At 44.8% G+C, this 17,887-nt stretch overlaps 1 long non-coding RNA gene across 8 annotated transcripts in view; it reads left to right on the top strand.

The window, feature by feature from the left end:
* LOC147341568 (uncharacterized) overlaps positions 1-17,887 on the top strand; it is an 80,883-nt gene that overhangs the window by 9,030 nt on the left and 53,966 nt on the right. For 4 of the 8 annotated variants that reach the window (XR_015159133.1, XR_015159135.1, XR_015159134.1 and 1 more), the window contains exon 6: positions 16,849-16,972. The exons of the other annotated variants lie outside the window; for them this stretch is intronic. This is a non-coding gene — a long non-coding RNA (uncharacterized LOC147341568). The remainder of the gene's footprint in view (positions 1-16,848; positions 16,973-17,887) is intronic. 8 annotated transcript variants of the gene reach the window in all.

Below are 17,887 nucleotides of genomic sequence, written 5' to 3'. Positions count from 1 at the left end.
CGGACCCTGCCTTGGGGCACTCTGCCAGCCAGAGATTAGGAAGATGATGAGGAACTAGCAAAGGAGACTGACAAGGAGTGGCCAGTAAGGTGGAAGGAAAACCAGAAGAATGTGGTGCAGCCGAAGCCTCGTGAAGAAGGTGCTTCCAGGAAGAGGGGATGATCAACTGTGATAAGTGCTTCTGGTTGGCCAGGCAAGGTGAGGGCCCAGAATGTTCGATGGACTCTCGCAACATAGAGGCCCCTAGTGACCTGGATAAAAGCCTTTTCAGTGGACAAAAGCTTGATGGGAGTGGGGCCAAGAGAGAAGGGAAGGAGAAAAATTGTACATGGGGAATATAGACAAATATTTTGAAGAATTTTGCTGTCAAGAATAGGAGAGAGATGAGGCAGGAACTGGAATGGTGTGTGGGAGGATCAAGAGAAAGTATCAGAATAGGAGAAAATAGAGTCGAGAAATAAACCCACACACCTATGGTCAATTAATCTACAACAAAGGAGGCAAGAAAATATGCTGGGGAAAAGCAGTTTCTTCAGCAAGTGGTGCTGGGAAAGCTGGCCAGCTACATGCAGAACAATGACGTCAGAACACACCTTCACACCATAGACAAAAATAAACTCACGGTGGGAAGAATAATGGAACGTTTGCCCCAGGAGTACTCACCAGTCATCGGAGTTCACTAGTTCTTGGTCACATACGTTTCTGGTAATTCTCAGAGAAGCAAGGTGTTGAGGGAGGGGAAATTGCCAGCAGGTTTGACTGGAACAAACTCCAAGGAAACCCGTGGACAGCCTTTAATAAAACTGGACCCAGAACCTCCACAGTTAGGAAAGGGGAGAGTACCTCCACGTGTGGAAGCAAACAGTTGGGGTCATGAGCTATAGCCAGCCCCCTAGTCTACTGGGTGATTCTAGCCTCCTGTGCCCACTTTGGTGGATCTGGCCTCCATTATACTGAAGACAGCCTGTACATCTACCTCCAGAAACATTATCTATTATTATTTACAGAAGGGAGAGGGAAATAAATTCTTGTAGATGCTGTGAACATGACAAAACCCCAGGTGGGGTGTGAAGCAAGTAGGAAAACTGACATAAAATTTAAGGTCACAGTACCACAGTACCACTAATGCCTTTGACTGTGTGGATCACAATAAACTGTGGAAAATTCTTCAAGAGATGGGAATACCAGACCACCTGACCTGGATCCTGAGAAATCTGTATGCAGGTCAGGAAGTAACACTTAGAACTGGACATGGAACAACAGACTGGTTCCAAATAGGGAAAGGAGTATGTCAAGGATGTATATTGTCACCCTGCTTATTTAACTTATATGCAGTGTACATCATGCAATATGCCAGGCTGGATGAAGCACAAGCTGGAATCAAGATTTCTGGGAGAAATAGCAATAACCTCAGATACACAGATGATATTACCATTATGGCAGAAAGCAAAGAAGAACTAAAGAGCTTCTTGATGAAAGTGAAAGAAGAGAGTGAAAAAGTTGGCTTAAAATTCAGCATTCAGAAAACTAAGATCATGGCATCCAGTCCCATCAGATCAGATCAGATCAGATCAGTCGCTCAGTCGTGTCCGACTCTTTGCGACCCCATGAATTGCAGCACACCAGGCCTCCCTGTCCATCACCAACTCCCGGAGTTCACTCAGACTCACGTCCATTGAGTCAGCAATGCCATCCAGCCATCTCATCCTCTGTCGTCCCCTTCTCCTCCTGCCCCCAATCCTTGCCAGCATCAGAGTCTTTTCCAATGAGTCAACTCTTCACATGAGGTGGCCAAAGTACTGGAGTTTCAGCTTTAGCACCATTCCTTCCAAAGAAATCCCAGGGCTGATCTCCTTCAGAATGGACTGGTTGGATCTCCATGCAGTCCAAGGGACTCTCAAGAGTCTTCTCCAAAACCACAGTTCAAAAGCATCAATTCTTCGGCACTCAGCCTTCTTCACAGTCCAACTCTCACATCCATACATGACCACAGGAAAAACCATAGCCTTGACTAGAAGAACCTTTGTTGGCAAAGTAATGTCTCTGCTTTTGAATGTGCTATCTAGGTTGGTCATAACTTTCCTTCCAAGGAGTCAGTGTCTTTTAATTTCATGACTGCAATCACCATCTGCAGTGATTTTGGAGCCCAGAAAAATAAAGTCTGACACCGTTTCCACTGTTTCCCCATCTATTTCCCATGAAGTGATGGGACCAGATGCCATGATCTTCGTTTTCTGAATGTTGAGCTTTAAGCCAATTTTTTCACTCTCCACTTTCACTTTCATCAAGACGCTTTTGAGTTCCTCTTCACTTTCTGCCATCCCATCACTTGATGGCAAATAGATGGGGAAACAGTGGAAACAGTGAGAGACTTTACTTTCTTGGGCTCCAAAATCACTGCAGATGGTGACTGCAGCCATGAAATTAAAAGATGCTTGCTCCTTGGAAGAAAAGCTATGACCAACCTAGACAGCATATTAAAAAGCAGAGACATTACTTTGCCAACAAAGGTCCGTCTAGTCAAAGCTATGGTTTTTCCAGTGGTCATGTGTGGATGTGAGAGTTGAACTATAAAAAAAGCTGAGCACCAAAGAATTGATGCTTTTGAACTGTGGTGCTGGAGAAGACTCTTGAGAGTCCCTTAGACTGCAAACAGATCCAACCAGTCCATCCTAAAGGAGATCAGTCCTGAATATTCATTGGAAGGACTGATGCTGAAACTGAAACTCCAACACTTTGGTCACCTGATGTGAAGAACCAACTCATCAGGAAAAGACACTGATACTGGGAAAGATTGAAGGTGGGAGGAGAAGGGAATGACAGAGGATGAGATGGTTGGATGGCATCACCGACTTGATGGACATGAGTTTGAGTAGGCTCCAGGAGTTGGTGATGGACAGAGAAGCCTGGCGTGCTGCAATCCACGGGGTCACAAAGAGTCAGACACGACTGAACAACTGAACTGAACTGACCACTAATGATGTCCTTATTCCCTGGGCAGAAGTGGGCTTCACAGCAGAACCCCCTGTCTAGCTGGGCTCAAGTCTTAGCTGTGTGTACTAGGAGCGATGGCTTTGAGAACACATACAAGTTTCACTGATCACCAGTCACCATGTTCTTTTTTCGTATTTGAACTTGTTTCCATGTCTCATGTCTTCAAGGCCCAGCTCAAGTGTCACTTATTCTGCAGAACCTTCTGTGAGCCCCATCTCAGACAAAATGCATCATTTCCTTCCCTGAGTTTCCAGACCACTTTTTCTCTTTCTCTCTTCTCACACCTGTAACACTGAGGTGTGTCTGCCTGTGAATGCAAGAGATGGCAGAGTACAGTGGATAAGAACACAGGCTTTGGAGCAAGGATGCTTGGGTTTATATAAATAATATATATATATATATAATATAATATATAACAACATATAATTATAATGATATAATATATATAATATTATATATATATATATATATATATATATATATATATATATATTTGGCTGTACCAAGTCTAAGTTGCAGCACATGAGATCTTTAGTTGTGGCATGTGGGATCTAGTTTCTTGACCAGGGATCAAACCCAGGCCCCCTGCATTGGGAGCATTGAGTCTTAGCCACTGGACCACCGGGGAAGTCCTGGCTGCATCTCCTTGTGCCTCAGTTTCTCCTCTGTCTCATCCAAATAGAATAGTAGTAAGATGAAAGCAATGAATACATGTGAAGTACTTAGAACAGTGCCCAGCATGTAGTAAGTGCTCAATAAGCTTTAAAAAATATTTTTATGGGAGTAGAGTTGATTTACAACGTGGTGGTACTTTCAGGTGTACAGCAGTATAAGCTTTTGTTATTTGTCTCTCTTCTCCTTGAGGAATAAGACCACGCCCTCTTGTTAGCACTGAGCTTGGCACAGAGTACTAGGTGCTTAATACATATTTGTGTGACTCAACAGGTTTCTAAATCAAATTCAAGTTCGTGTTTAACAGTTTCATATGTGTATGGCCCTTTCATCAGCTCACTTATTTATTGCTGTGTTCCACAATGTGTAGTGGTTAAGAATGAAGGTTCTAGAACCTGATGCCTTGGTCTGTGTTGTTGCTTAGTAACTTACTAGCTTGTTAGCCTCAGCTTCCTCATCTGGAAAATGAGAAAAAAATATAGGAAGTTAAACAGTTACTAAACATTCAAATGTTAACTATATCTATTTCTAATCTTATTAATTAAGTGACTTAATATATACCTCTAATGTTCTATGGACTGTGTTGGACAACAGAGATGCAGAAATGAGTAAGGCTTGGTTCCTGCTCTAAGAGAACCCCTCTGCTGGGGAAGGCAGCAAGTCAGTAGGTATAGAGCCTAGCAGAGGAAGGGAGCAACTTTTTGAGAGGGACCAGTGAGGGGAAAAGGGAGGGTCATAAGGTTTTTTTAGGGTTTTCCCTGGTGGCTCAGTGGTACAGAATCTGCCTGCAATGCAGAAGATGCAGGAGACCTGGATTTGATCCCTGGGTCGGGAAGATCCTCTGGAGTAGGAAATGGCAACAAACTCCAGTATTCTTGCCTGGAGAATCCCGTGGACAGAGGAGCCTAATGGGCTGCAGTCCATAGGGTAGCAAAGAGTCAGGCATGATGAGCCACTGAGGACCCATGCAAGGCTTTTTGGAGCAGATACATCCTGAGCTTTGAAATCTGTGGGTTGCGGATCCTGGAATAAGAAAGTCAAATAGGTATCAAAATCCTTTTTGTGGTTCATTGGAAATGAGTTTTAGAACAGACGTCTCCCACTGATTTCCTGAATAAGACCCCTTTATGAGAGGTCCCACCCTCTATTTTGAAACCGAGAGAAACTGTTCTGGGCCAACAACAACGCATCATCAGTCCAACCTAAGTGCACCAAAAATGGTTTTAAACAGTTTTCCTTCAGCAAAACTCCTCTTTCCTTTTGTCATTAAGCCAGAGGGCCCACATGAGCAGAGGAGCACATCCCACAGGCCTCTGGCCTGCCTTCATCCTCCCTCCCAGTGGATTTTCTGAAAAGGTTGGCACTCTCTTCCCTTCGTCACCCCCACCATCAGGTGACAGGCAAAGCAGAGAGACATGTTTCCTAAGAAAAGGCCAGGACCCTTTTCTCACTCCCACCTCTCATAGAGATCTCTCCGAGATGGTGGGATGGGGCTATATTAACATTTTTGAGATCAAGGACAGGGTAGGGGTAGATGAAAATGTTGGTCTTTTCTCTTAGAAAACCAATAAAGCCAGTGACGCTTGTCTATATTCCCCAAGTAGTTCATAAGAACAATAGAATTCAAAGTTCCTGGTGTTCCTCTGGAGCTGATTTTGGCAAGTGATAAGCAGCTTGTAAAAGGGCTTATTATTGAGTGGAGCTTTGGCTGCCTGACTTTTAAGGTTGGTTATTTATTTTGCATGTTGTATAACAGGAGCATTGGGCAATGCTCAGAAGAGGCCTTCTGGGTCAGGGAGTAAGGGCTGCTCTGTCTCCTCCTGCCAGAAGCAGATTCCAGCGCGGAGTGCGAACCTAAGCCATGGCTTTCCTGCAACCCCTAACCACCAGACAGGCCTTCTCCTTAGGGGTTGAACATTTCCATCAAGTCCCAGCCCCAGAAAAATAGATGTGTGTGTAATTTCTCCAACTCACACTGATAACGTGACCTGCATTTGAAAGACCTGTTTTTAAAGACACACTGTGGTCATTTGCAACAGACAGTCATATATAGGGTCCCTGGCATCTCAGTAGGTAGATGCTCTGAAATGTAGGACTTTGAAGAGTGCCCAGCCCAAATTGTCCCCAGTCCTTTTGGTTCTAACGTTAAAGCACGTACCTCCTATCTCCTGCTGGTCTTAACTGGCTCCCTGAGAAACATACAGACATTTTAGAGACAGTGAATGAGGGAAGTTCTTCTTTCTCCTGTTCTAAACTTTAGGAAACTGAGCCAAGGCTCTCAAGAACCTGCGATGGTCTTGATAGAGAAAAACTTAGTTGTGGCTCTTTTTTTTTTTTTCACTTTTCTCTTGTTTGATTTTTATGGCAACCTGAATTTATGAGGATGTTGTGTTTATAGAGGCTACAAGCCAGCGTTTGTGTCTGGTCATATTAGTACATTGGGAGACAGCAGGAGATTATAGGTGCCTGGGCAGAGGTTTCATGAGCTATTGAACGAGTTGTAGATGCTTTATGATATTTAGAAGACACATGTCTTGGGAGAGGCAGCCTTTACACTTGAAGTTACTGTTTCAGGATGGACCCTCCTTTCTCAGAGACAAGGTTTTGTTGAAGAAAGTCTTGGAAAACATGTGAGAAACAGTCATCCTCATAGAGTTTATGAGTGTGACTAGGTTAATTTCGTGCACTAAAGTCTCAAGCATCGGGGATGGCCCAATGCTTTGTCTCCTATATTAGTCAGGATAAGCTAGATTCTGCAGGGACTCCTGCTCAGTCGTTCAGTCATATCTGACTCTTTGCAACCCCATGGAGTGTAGCCCACCAGGCTCTTCTATCCATGGGATTCTCCAAGCAAGAATACTGGAGTGGGTGGTCATGTCCTGCTACAGGGCATCTTCCCAACCTGGGGATCAAACCCAAATCTCCTGTATCTCCTGCATTGGTAGGCGGACTCTTTACCACTGAGCCACCTGGGAAGCCCCAGACTCTGATGCAGTAACAAATAAGGAACGCATATGTCGCTCACATAAATAAGACTTGATGCAGAATGGTTGGCTCTCTTTAATCTTGTAGTAGTGCCATCTGGCACACATGACCTCCAAGGGCACTGTGGCAGAGGAAAAGACAGCTGGAAGCCCACAGGCCTTCATTGCCTCACCCTGGCATTGACACATCACTTCTGCACATATTTCAGTGGCAAGAACTTATCACTTTGCCCGGTCTAGTGGCAGGGTCATGTAGAAGCATACCTGGTCTATCTGGTGGCTGTGAAGAGTCTCTCCTATATCCTCTGGGGACCAGCTGACCCTTAACTTGCCACCACACTCTCAGGGAATGTATGAGTGATGTTGATTTCCTAATTCTGCAAACACCAAACCAGCTCTCCAACCTGAGAGACAGCGCTAGTTGTAGCTAACGAGAGGACACAGGACAGGCAGTGCTTACCTGTTTGTCAGCTGCAATCCTTTGCCTTGTCCTCCCTCATCGCTCACATCCTCATTCTGCTTCTGTCTCAAGACTCACACTCATGTAAATGTAAGAATGGCTCCCAGCTTAGACACCTTTGCCACTCTGGTTCCAGGATCCAGGTCTGACTGGAGCTGTGGGAGTATTAAGTGAGAAAGTGGAAGAGCTGCTCTTTCCAAAGTTCTCACAAGGCTGGGCAGGCAGTCCCTGTCTCTAGTGGTCCTCAGGCCCCAGAGTTGAGGCACCATAAATTAATCTACAGCAAACCCTCTGACGAGATTGAGGGAGCAGAGTTCCCCAGTGTCCACGAGTATCACTGAGAGACAGGACTTACTCCCCTCCCAATGCCGAGTTCTCTTTAGTTATGGTGGCCCTTCTCCCAGGAGGAGGATGACCAATGGAGCCATTTCCAGATTTCTCTCTAGAGGTGAAGACCAAATTCCCAGAAGGGACCTGAGAGTTAAAAAGTGGTTGGCTGCTCCTGACCTGACTTATCGTGTGTAGCTGAACCATAACCACTAGAGTATATTAGAGTGTGTGTGTGTGTGTAAAAATCAATCCTGTGGTGCTTGGGGACTTTGGTTGCCCAGCCCTTGGAACAATTTGCTTCTTTTTGTTGTTGTTTTCCCTTGGAATCTCAGGTGCAAGCAAACTAAGGAAATAATTGAGTCTTCTGGCTTTTAGTGTCTTCCAGAGGATAGGGGTGGCTGGGGTCAGTGTAGACCAATCCAAGGAGTGTATATTTGCCAGAGTTGCTGCCCATCTTCCTTGTTTCTGGCATGTGTATCTCTCTGCAAGATGAGCCCTGGATTGTTTCTGGCATGTGTATCTCTCTGCAAGATGAGCCCTGGACCCGATGTAAGTTATCCACAGGGTAGCTGGGTGGCTGATGACCTGGTTGGCTTCAAAGGGTAGGAGGGTCAGCAATGTAATGAGGTAGGGGTTAGCATGGCTGTATCTGAAAGAGAGTCATGATGATGAGTTTTTCCTTTCTCTCCTTTGACTTCATTGTGATATTCTGTGTGGGTCCTGTTAGCTTGAATCTGGGCGAGACTCATCCAAATAGTTCTTAGATACAAATCACATCCCTTTACCTTCTCGAGTCACTGCCAAGCTCATTATGGTTAAAAGATTTCTAAGACGAGGTACAGCACTCACCTCGGTTAGAGTCTACCATTTAAATGTATTTCATACATATGAGCATTATGTCCTTTATAGTATGTTTTTCATTGTTTCACAGTTATTCCAGATTGAACCACTTTTTAAAATGTCTTTGTTTTCTTTATTGGGAAAACATCATTCAGTGGTGGTTGTTTATGTTCCTCTCTTTCTTTCCCAGTAACAAAATTTTAATTCTTCACTTTGACATTTTCATGTCTTCCTCTTTGTGTTTCATATTCCTGCTGTTAATTGCCGCTCTCCTCACTAAGTTTTCTCCCCCTTCCCAACATTGAAACCTAAGCCTTCTTCTCTTTTCCATGTCTTCAGTTTGAGATGTTGTGTATGAATTCTAGTAAAACTTTTTTTTTTAAGTGATCAAAGATATTTAACTTTGAGCCAGTTAGAATCTCACTGACTTATGTGATCTTTCTAAGGACTTCAAAGTAATTCACCTTAAAAACTAAAATAGTCCATTGTAGTACTGTGTTTATCATCTCTATCTGGGAACTAGGTAGGGGCACATTTTATCCCTTCTGTCTTCCCTTTTGTTGTTGTTAGTTTTTTTTTTTTTTAACGTGTTTAATACTATGTTCAATGAACATAGCATCATTAAATGCTAAGACTGTCTATTTATCCTTGTGGGGTCTTAGTTAAGGCATGTGGGATCTTTGATCTTCACTGCAGCATGCTAGATGCGGGATCATTATTTGTGGCATGCAAACTCTTAGACGAAGCATGTGGGATCTAGTTCCCTGACCAGGGATCAAACCTGGGCCCCCTGCGTTTGGAGTACAGAGTCTTAGCCACTGGACCACCATGGAAGTCCCTTCCTTCTCTCTCAAGAATGGTCAAATCAAGGTGCAGAGGTGATAACTTTTCCGTTGTCATCATCCTGATTGTTGTTTGATGTCCAGGCCAAAGTAAGAAATTGCTAGCCTATGGATTCTGCATTATTCCCTCCATTGTAAGCTAAAAATGATGCTAGGACAGGCTGAGGGAGACTGCTTTCCATCATGTGTGGATTAATGGTCTGGCAGAGGCAGGACTCTGGATTTAGAGGCCCCCAGAAGATAGGGACCCCAGCATCTAGGCAATCCTACTTTCATATTTTGTGCGTAGCTGGGTCTTCGGGGCCTGACCCAGCACTCCCAGCAGAATCCTGTGGTCTTACTTTTATACATAGAATGTGGACACAGTGGGGGTTTAGCTGTCAATAATATTATAAACAGTAGAAAATTTCAAGTGTTGCTTCTTAAAGTAACAAGTGATGGCTGAGGGTGCAAGGGAGAATGACCTTCTCGGCAGCTTATCAAACGAAGTGTCAAGTGTGAAATGGTTTCTAAATTGTAAAAGTATGAAACACATGATGGCCATTGGTATTGCATTATAAATTGCATGAGTTGCTTTTCTGCCAAGATTTTAAAGAAGGACATCAAAGATCTCAAGTATTGCTGTAGTTCAGTTCAGTTCAGTTCAGTTCAGTCGCTCAGTCATGTCCGACTCTTTGCGACTGCACGGACCGCAGCACACCAGGCCTCCCTGTCCATCACCAACTCCCAGAGTTTACCCAAACTCGTGTCCATTGAGTCGGTGATGCCATCCAGCCATCTCATCCTCTGTCGTCCCCTTCTCCTCCTGCCCTCAATCTTTCCCAGCATCAGGGTCTTTTCCAGTGAGTCAGCTTTTTGCATCAGGTGGCCATCTGCAGTGATTTTGGAGCCCCAAAAAATAAAGTCAGCCACTGTTTCCACTGTTTCCCCATCTATTTGCCATGAAGTGATGGGACCAGATGCCATGATCTTCGTTTTCTGAATGTTAGCTTTAAGCCAAGTTTTTCACTCTCCTCTTTCACTTTCATCAAGAGGCTCTTCAGTTCTTCACTTTCTGCCATAAGGGTGGTGTCATCTGCATATCTGAGATTATTGATATTTCTCCTGGCAATCTTGATTCCAGATTGTGCTGCATCCAGTCCAGCGTTTCTCATGATGTACTCTGCGTGTAAGTTAAATAAGCAGGGTGACAATATACAGCCTTGACGTACTCCTTTTCCTGTTTGGAACCAGTCTGTTTTTCCATGTCCAGTTCTAACTGTTGCTTCCTGACCTGCATACAGATTTCTCAAGAGGCAGGTTAAGAAACTTCAAAATTCACTTTGCTTACCTTCTGATTAGGGCATTTTTGTTTTGCTTGAACGTAGAGCCCATGGCTGAGTTATTTTTTCTCCAGCTTCACTGAGGTATAATTGTATGCCAAAAACTGCAAATAATTAATATATATACTCTGGTGAGTTTGGACACATGAATGGACCTAGAAAACATTAGGCTAAGTAAGATAAGTCAGTCACAGAAGGACAAATACGACATGAGATTCCTCTTAGATGAGACCTCTAAAATAGTCAAAAGTAAGGATGGTGGTTGCCAGGAGGTGGGAAGATGGGGGTATGGGGGAGGGGGTGGTATTCAGTGGATAGAAAGTTACAGCTATACAGTATGAGGACGTTCCAGAGACCTGAATTACAAATAGTGTTTACAGTTAACAATAAGGTTCAGTTCAGTTCAGTTCAGTTCAGTTGCTCAGTCGTGTCTGACTCTTTGCGACCCCGTGGATTGCAGCATGCCAGGCTTCCCTGTCCATCATCAACTCCCAGAGCCTGCTCAAACTCATGTCTATCGAGTCAGTGATGCCGTCCAACCATCTCATCCTCTGTCATCCCCTTCTCCTCCTGCCGTCAATCTTTCCCAGCATCAGGGTATTTTCCAGTGAGTCAGTTCTTCACATCAGGTAGCCCAAGTATTGGAGCTTCAGCTTCAGCATCAGTGCTTCCAGTGAATATTCAAGACTGATTTCCTTTAGGATTGACTGGTTTGATCTTCTTGCAGTCCAAGGGGCTCTCAGGAATCTTCTCCGACACCACAATTCAAAAGCATCAATTCTTTGGCACTCAGCTTTCTTTATGGTCCAACTCTCACATCCATACATGACTACTGGGAAAGCCATAGCCTTAACTAGACGGACCTTTGTTGGCAAAGTAATGTCTCTGCTTTTCAATATGCTATCTAGGTTGGTCATAACTTTTCTTCCAAGGAGCAAGCATCTTTTAGTTTCATGGCTGCAGTCAACATCTGCAGTGATTTTCAGGCCCAAGAAAAGAAAGTCTCTCACTGTTTCCATTGTTTCCCATCTATTTGCCATGAAGTGATGGGACCAGATGCCATGATCTTCATTTTTTTAATGTTGAGTTTTAAGCCAGCTTTTTCACTCTCCTCTTTCACTTTTATCAAGAGGCTCCTCAGTTCCTCTTTGCTTTCTGCCATAAGGGCGGTGGGGTGGTGTCATCTACATATCTGAGGTTATTGATATTTCTCCCATAAATCTTGATTCCAGCTTGTGCTTCATCCAGCCTGGCATTTTGCATGATATACTCTGCATATAAGTTAAATAAGCAGGGTGACAATATACAGCCTTGACATACTCTTTTCCCAATTTGGAACCAGCCTGTTGTTCCATATGTGGTTCTAACTGTTGCTTCTTGACCTTCCTACAGGTTTCTCAGGAGGCAGGTCAGGTGGTCTGGTATTCCCATCTCTTGAAGAATTTTCCACAGTTTGTTGTGATCCACACAGTCAAAGGCTTTGGCATAGTCAATAAAGCAGAAGTAGATGTTTTTCTGGAACTCTCTTGCTTTTTCTATGATCAAACAGACGTTGGCAATATGATCTCTGGTTCCTCTGTCATTTCTACATTCTGCTTGAACATCTGGAAGTTCTTGGTTCATGTACTGTTGAAACCTAACTTGGAAAATTTTGAGCATTACTTTGCTAGCGTGTGAGATGAGTGCAATTGTGTGGTAGTTTGAACATTCTTTGGCATTGCCTTTCTTTGGGACTGAAATGCAATAAGGTATCACAGGCTTAAAAATTTATCAGTGCATTTTTTTTTAATATCATCTGGTTTCTCTCTGGATCTGCCTAAGGTCAAGACGTCACCTTTTTAATTTCCTCAGCATTCCACAGTTTTGGGGAAAAGGCAGAGGTGTTCCTCAGTTGCAGGTTAGAGCAGATTCCCCAAGCTCATGTTACCCCCACTTTGTTGGCACTTCCCTTTCTTATTTTTTTCAATTTATTTGTTTTTAATTGAAGGATAATTGCTCTACAGTATTGCGTTGGCTCTCTGAAAGAAGAATCTGGCACAGCTTCATGTTTATTCTTGGTTATTCTTCCCAATTTACTGTCACTCAGAGCTGTCTGAGCCAGGGAGTTGGTGTGGGGACAGGGGATTTTGAGGCCTGGCCTGATTCCAGGCAGATATCCAGTAGCACAGCACTTAACCCCAGGTCAGGCTTCTGGCAACTTCTGTCCTCTGGAATTTTGCTCTAAACCTAGAAAGAAGAAAATAGACATAAACTCCCTCAAACACAGAACGATAGCACTGGAGTCACCAACTTTATTCCCCAGGCCTTTTCTAGTGCCTTGCTTACAACATAGCTCTAAAGAATGTTGTCATCTGTTTCCTAGCTATACAGATTAAAAGCAACAGGAAGAGATATTGGAGTGGGGGATGGCGTGGGCGGCCGGGGGAAGAAGCTCAGATATACTGATGGGAAGTCATACTGACAAAATAGCACAACATAATAAAGCATGTTGATTCTGATTACCCTGAGTTAGCTGGGAAAAGATTCAAGTGAATTAAGAACTCTGGGAAGCATGTAATATATACATGTATATTTCATGTCATCAGAGATAATCTTTAAACATTTTGATGTTTAAAGGATACGATTTGCTTATCTGTACAAATCCAGTTGTTTCTAACTGCTATACCTTGCCTAAGCCAGAATTATGAACTATTTCTTGCAATGACAATATAATGCTTTTTGATAGTAAGATTTGAAGCCCTGAGCAAAGCTGAAATTGTCTTGTCTTATAAGAGTAATTCGGAGAAGGCAATGGTAACCCACTCCGGTACTCTTGCCTGGAAAATCCCATGGATGGAGGAGCCTGGTAGGCTGCAGTCCATAGGGTCGCTAAGAGTCGGGCACGACTGAGCGACTTCACTTTCACTTTTCACTTTCATGCATTGGAGAAGGAAATGGCAACCCACTCCAGTGTTCTTGCCTGGAGAATCCCAGGGACAGAGGAGCCTGGTGGGCTGCCATCTACGGGGTCGCACAGAGTCGGAAACGACTGAAGCGACTTAGCAGCAGCAGCAGCAGCATGAGAGTGATTCAGGCATTGAGCAAGAATGTGATTTGAATCCTAAATTCATTCATTCTCAGATTTGGTCCTCAGTAGAGGCATCCCATTTCAGACTTCATCTGAGGCTCCCTCAGCTACCTCTAGGCTTTTGCTCACATTTTGGTGATTGGCCTAGGAGCTGCCTGTGATCCTGCATGGAGGCCCGAGCTGCATGGGAGGGCAGCACAGGGCTTGGGGATACCAAACCGGAAGTGACCTCAGGCCTCAAAGAAGTCACTGCCAGCCTGTTGCCTGGGTTCACTGTGCCAATGAACCAGCCCAGCCTCGTTGTCACCACCTCTGAGTCAGAAGTCTGGGCAGGGTGCAGAGGCTAATATGCAGACTCCACTCTGGCAGCCTGTCCCATTCTCATGGCCTTGAGCTCTCTGCCCAGCTGCTATGAACTGGCAGTCCTTGGGTGGGAGGGACACTGGTTGGGCCAGGGCTTTCTGCTGCTGTCAGAGGCATCTGTGATCAGTTCAGTCCAGTCGCTCAGTCGTGTCTGACTCTTTGCAACCCCATGGACTGCAGCACGCCAGGCCTCCCTGTCCATCATCAACTCCCGGAGCTTACTCAAACTCACATCCATTGGGTTGGTGATGCCATCCAACCATCTCATCCTCTGTCATCCCCTTCTCCTCCCACCTTCAATCTTTCCCAACATCAGTGTCTTTTCAAATGAGTCAGTTCTTCACATCAGGTGGCCAAAGTTTTGGAGCTTCAGCTTCAGCATCAGTCTGTCCAGTGAATTTTCAGGACTGATCTCCTTTAGGATGGACTGGTTGGATCTCTTGCAGTCCAAGGGACTCTCAAGAGTCTTCTCCAGCACCACAGTTCAAAAGCATCAATTCTTCGGTGCTCAGCTTTCTTCACAGTCCAACTCTCACATCCATACATGACCACTGGAAAAACCATAGCCTTGACTAGACAGACCTTTGTTGGCAATGTCTCTGCTTTTTAATGTGCTGTCTAGGTTATTCATAACTTTTCTTCCAAGGAGCAAGCCCCTTTTAATTTCATGGCTGCAGTCACCATCTGCAGTGATTTTTGGAGCCCCCCAAAATAAAAAGTCTGTCACTGTTTGCATTGTTTCATCCATTTGCCATGAAGTGATGGGACCAGATACCATGATCTTCGTTTTCTGAATGTTGAGTTTTAAGCCAATCATGTGCAATCACCTTCCTCCTTTTGGTGGTTGATTAATAGTCTGGGCACACACCTCTGCTGGCAGCAAAGTCTTTTGTTCACCCCTCTTACTGCCTGACTCCCCACCCTATGACACAGAGCGTGATTGCCTCAGCTCAAAGCACAGGAAGAGTGAGGCTGCAGAGCCCATGCAGCAGGCAGAACTGTGGCTCCCTTAGCCCTCACCAGCATGATGCCCTGGCCCAGGCCTTTACCTCCGCCCTGTTCTGTCCCTTAATGCACTTCACCAAGGGGTGCTTGCTAACTGGTCCATTTACCCCATCCTCCTTGTTTGGGGATGATTCTCATGGCAGTAGGACTACTGAATGGGGCACTAAAATGTGGTAAAGCACTGGTCCTGGATCAGCTGTGGGGTCTTAGAGCTCTTACTCCTCTGCCCAAGGGGGAGGGGCAGTGGTTGCATTCAATGATCTCGAAGGTCCAAGTGCTCACTCTTCTATTCTCTGTCCTGTTCATACAGACAGAAATGGGCCATTTTTGAGCATACCTTCTCTTTTCCTCCATCTCCATATCTCGCTTCACCTGAGCTTCTCTTGTCGTGAAGAAATTCTGAATCTCTTTCTTTGAAAAGCTGGCCAGGGAATATGGCAAGATTGTATTCTCGATGCCTGAGTTCTGGGAGTTTTTATTTTGGAACTGATGTGGAATCCAGGATTAATACAAATATGGTAGTCCCATCTGAAAGTTTATCATTGAACAGCAGGCAGACCAGCCCAGCTACCCGTCTATGTCACAGTGAGGTTTGGAACTCGACATCTCAGCCTCAGTTTACTCTCTTGCACGTGAGTCGAGCGGGTGCAGGAGGACTAGGCTGTGCCCTTCCCTCTCATCCTCAGCACTTCCCAGAAAGGAAAGGGAAGGCTGGAGAGGGTGTGGCAGCAAGCTTGGTCATGGATACCTGACAAATGGCCGACTTTATTAAATGCCTACTGTCTGGTAACTGAGCCAGAGATTGTGGAGCAGGGAGACTAAGAAGGCAGCTTTTGACAAACAAACCCTGCCTGTTCTTGGCTTTTGGGCCTGCATCAAGTTGTTTTCTCCATTTGGCATGCCCTTCCTCTCTTCTTAGCTTATTTAAAACCCTCACAATCCAGCAAGTTCCACCTCTTGCCTGAAGTTCAGCAACCTTTTACTGAGGACCTCGCCATTCCCCAGCCCTGTTTGGGGGATGCAAAGATGAATAGATATGTAGTCCCTTTCCTCAGGCAGACTGTACTGTATATATTTTCCTGCTTGGGTCATGGTGGCTTCATATTTCTTCCTTTCTTCTCTCCAGCTAAAACTGAAGCCCCATTGAGGACAGAGGCTATATTTTGTGGGCTCCACAATGGCAAATAGATGGGGAAAATATGGAAATAGTGTTAGATTTCATTTTCTTGGACTCCAAAATCAGTGTGGATGGTGACTGCAGCCACAAAATTAAAAGAGGCTTGCTCCTTGGAAGAATAGCTATGACAGACCTAGACAGTGTATTAAAAAGCAGAGACATTACTTTGTCAACAAAGGTCTGTATAGTCCAAGCTATGGCTTTTCCAATAGTCAGGTATGGATGTGAGAATGGACTATAAAGAAAGCTGAGCACTGAAGAATTGATGCTTTTGAACTGTGGTGTTGGAGAAGACTCTTGAGAGTCCCTTGGACAGCAAGGAGATCCAACCAGTCAATCCTAAAAGAAAGCCCTGAACATTCATTGGAAGGACTGATACTGAAGCTGAAACTCCAATACTTTGGCCACCTGATGCAAACAGCCAGCTCATTTGAAAAGACCCTGATGCTGGGAAAGACTGAGGGCAAGAGGATAAGGGGGCAACAGAGGATGAGATGGTTGAATGGTATCACTGACTCAGTGGACATGAGTTTGTACAAGCTCTGGGAGTTGGTGATGGACAGAGAAGCCTGGCATGCTGAGGTCCATGGGGTCGCAAAGTATCTGACATGACTTAGTGACTGAACAACAACAACCACTTCAAGTTGGGTGATTCACTAGAAGGATGACTCACAAGATGCAACAGCAGGTTTTAGTCACAGCTGAGGTCTTACAGCAAAGGATACAGAGGAAGGCAGTGGGAAAAATACACACATCGCTCGAGGATAACCTTCTGAATTTTTCCCTACCCAGGGCCACACAGGAACAACTCACAGCAAACTACAGGGACACTCATGACATGTCTGTGCCCAGGGAAGTCCACCAAGTCTCCAGGTCTGAGGCATTTATGAGACAAAACTCAAGTCTCAAATGAAAGGTACTTAAAGCCAGGTACATCATAACTCTTCTTGAACACGCCTGAGAGGACCTCCTGAGCTGTTACAATACACACCATTTCTCTGGACAGCATGGTCAATCAGAGACATAAAGAACCTGCTGAGGGCCATTGTCCCAGGGGTATAGGTCACGGGTCAGTTATGATGCCAGGGTCCCTTGGAGACATACAAGGACTGATACACGAGACTTTCTGTATTAACTCTTTCTTCTAAACTGTCTGATACAGTTCATGTCCCCTCTCAGTGTGCCCAGCATGGGGCTACACAAGACCTGGCCTCTTCTTTGAGCTCCGCTCAGATACATGTCACTATCTACTTGTCTTCTCCAGTCCCCTAGACACTGGCATGTGAATATGTCAAAATCTGAACCTCAACAACCCCCACCCCGCCACCACTCTTCCCCATCTCAGTAACTGTCAGCATCATTCACTCTATTGCTTGAGCCCCAAACCTGGGCATCATCCTTGATTCTCCTCTTCCTTTCACCCCCTCATCCACAGTCGATCCATAATTCCTATTTTTAAATTTTTTTTTATGTATTTGGGTGCGCCAGGTCTTAGTTGCAGCACTTGGGATTTTTAGTTGTGGCATAACTCTTAGTTGCAGCATGTGGGATCTAGTTCCCTGACCAGGGATCAAACCTGGGCCCCCTGCATTGGGAGCGTGAAGTCTTAGCCACTGGACCACCAGCGAAGTCCCTGTAATTACTATTGATTCTCACTCTGAGGTGTATCCCAAATGTGACCACCTCTCATTCTTTCAACCAGTCTGGTCCAAACCACCATCATCTTTCATTTGAAATACTCATCTGCTTGGGCTTCCCTGATGGCTCAGTGGTAAAGAATCTGCCTGCCAGTGCAGGAGATGCAGGAGACACAGGTTCAATCCCTGATCTG

Source organism: Bos grunniens, chromosome X (genome assembly GCF_055505025.1).
Source record: "Bos grunniens cultivar Pamir isolate PY7600 chromosome X, Bosgru_T2T1.0, whole genome shotgun sequence".
NCBI lineage: Eukaryota > Metazoa > Chordata > Mammalia > Artiodactyla > Bovidae > Bos > Bos grunniens.
The sequence above is the reverse complement of the archived record's forward strand: the minus strand, read 5'-3'. Positions and strand labels throughout refer to the sequence as shown.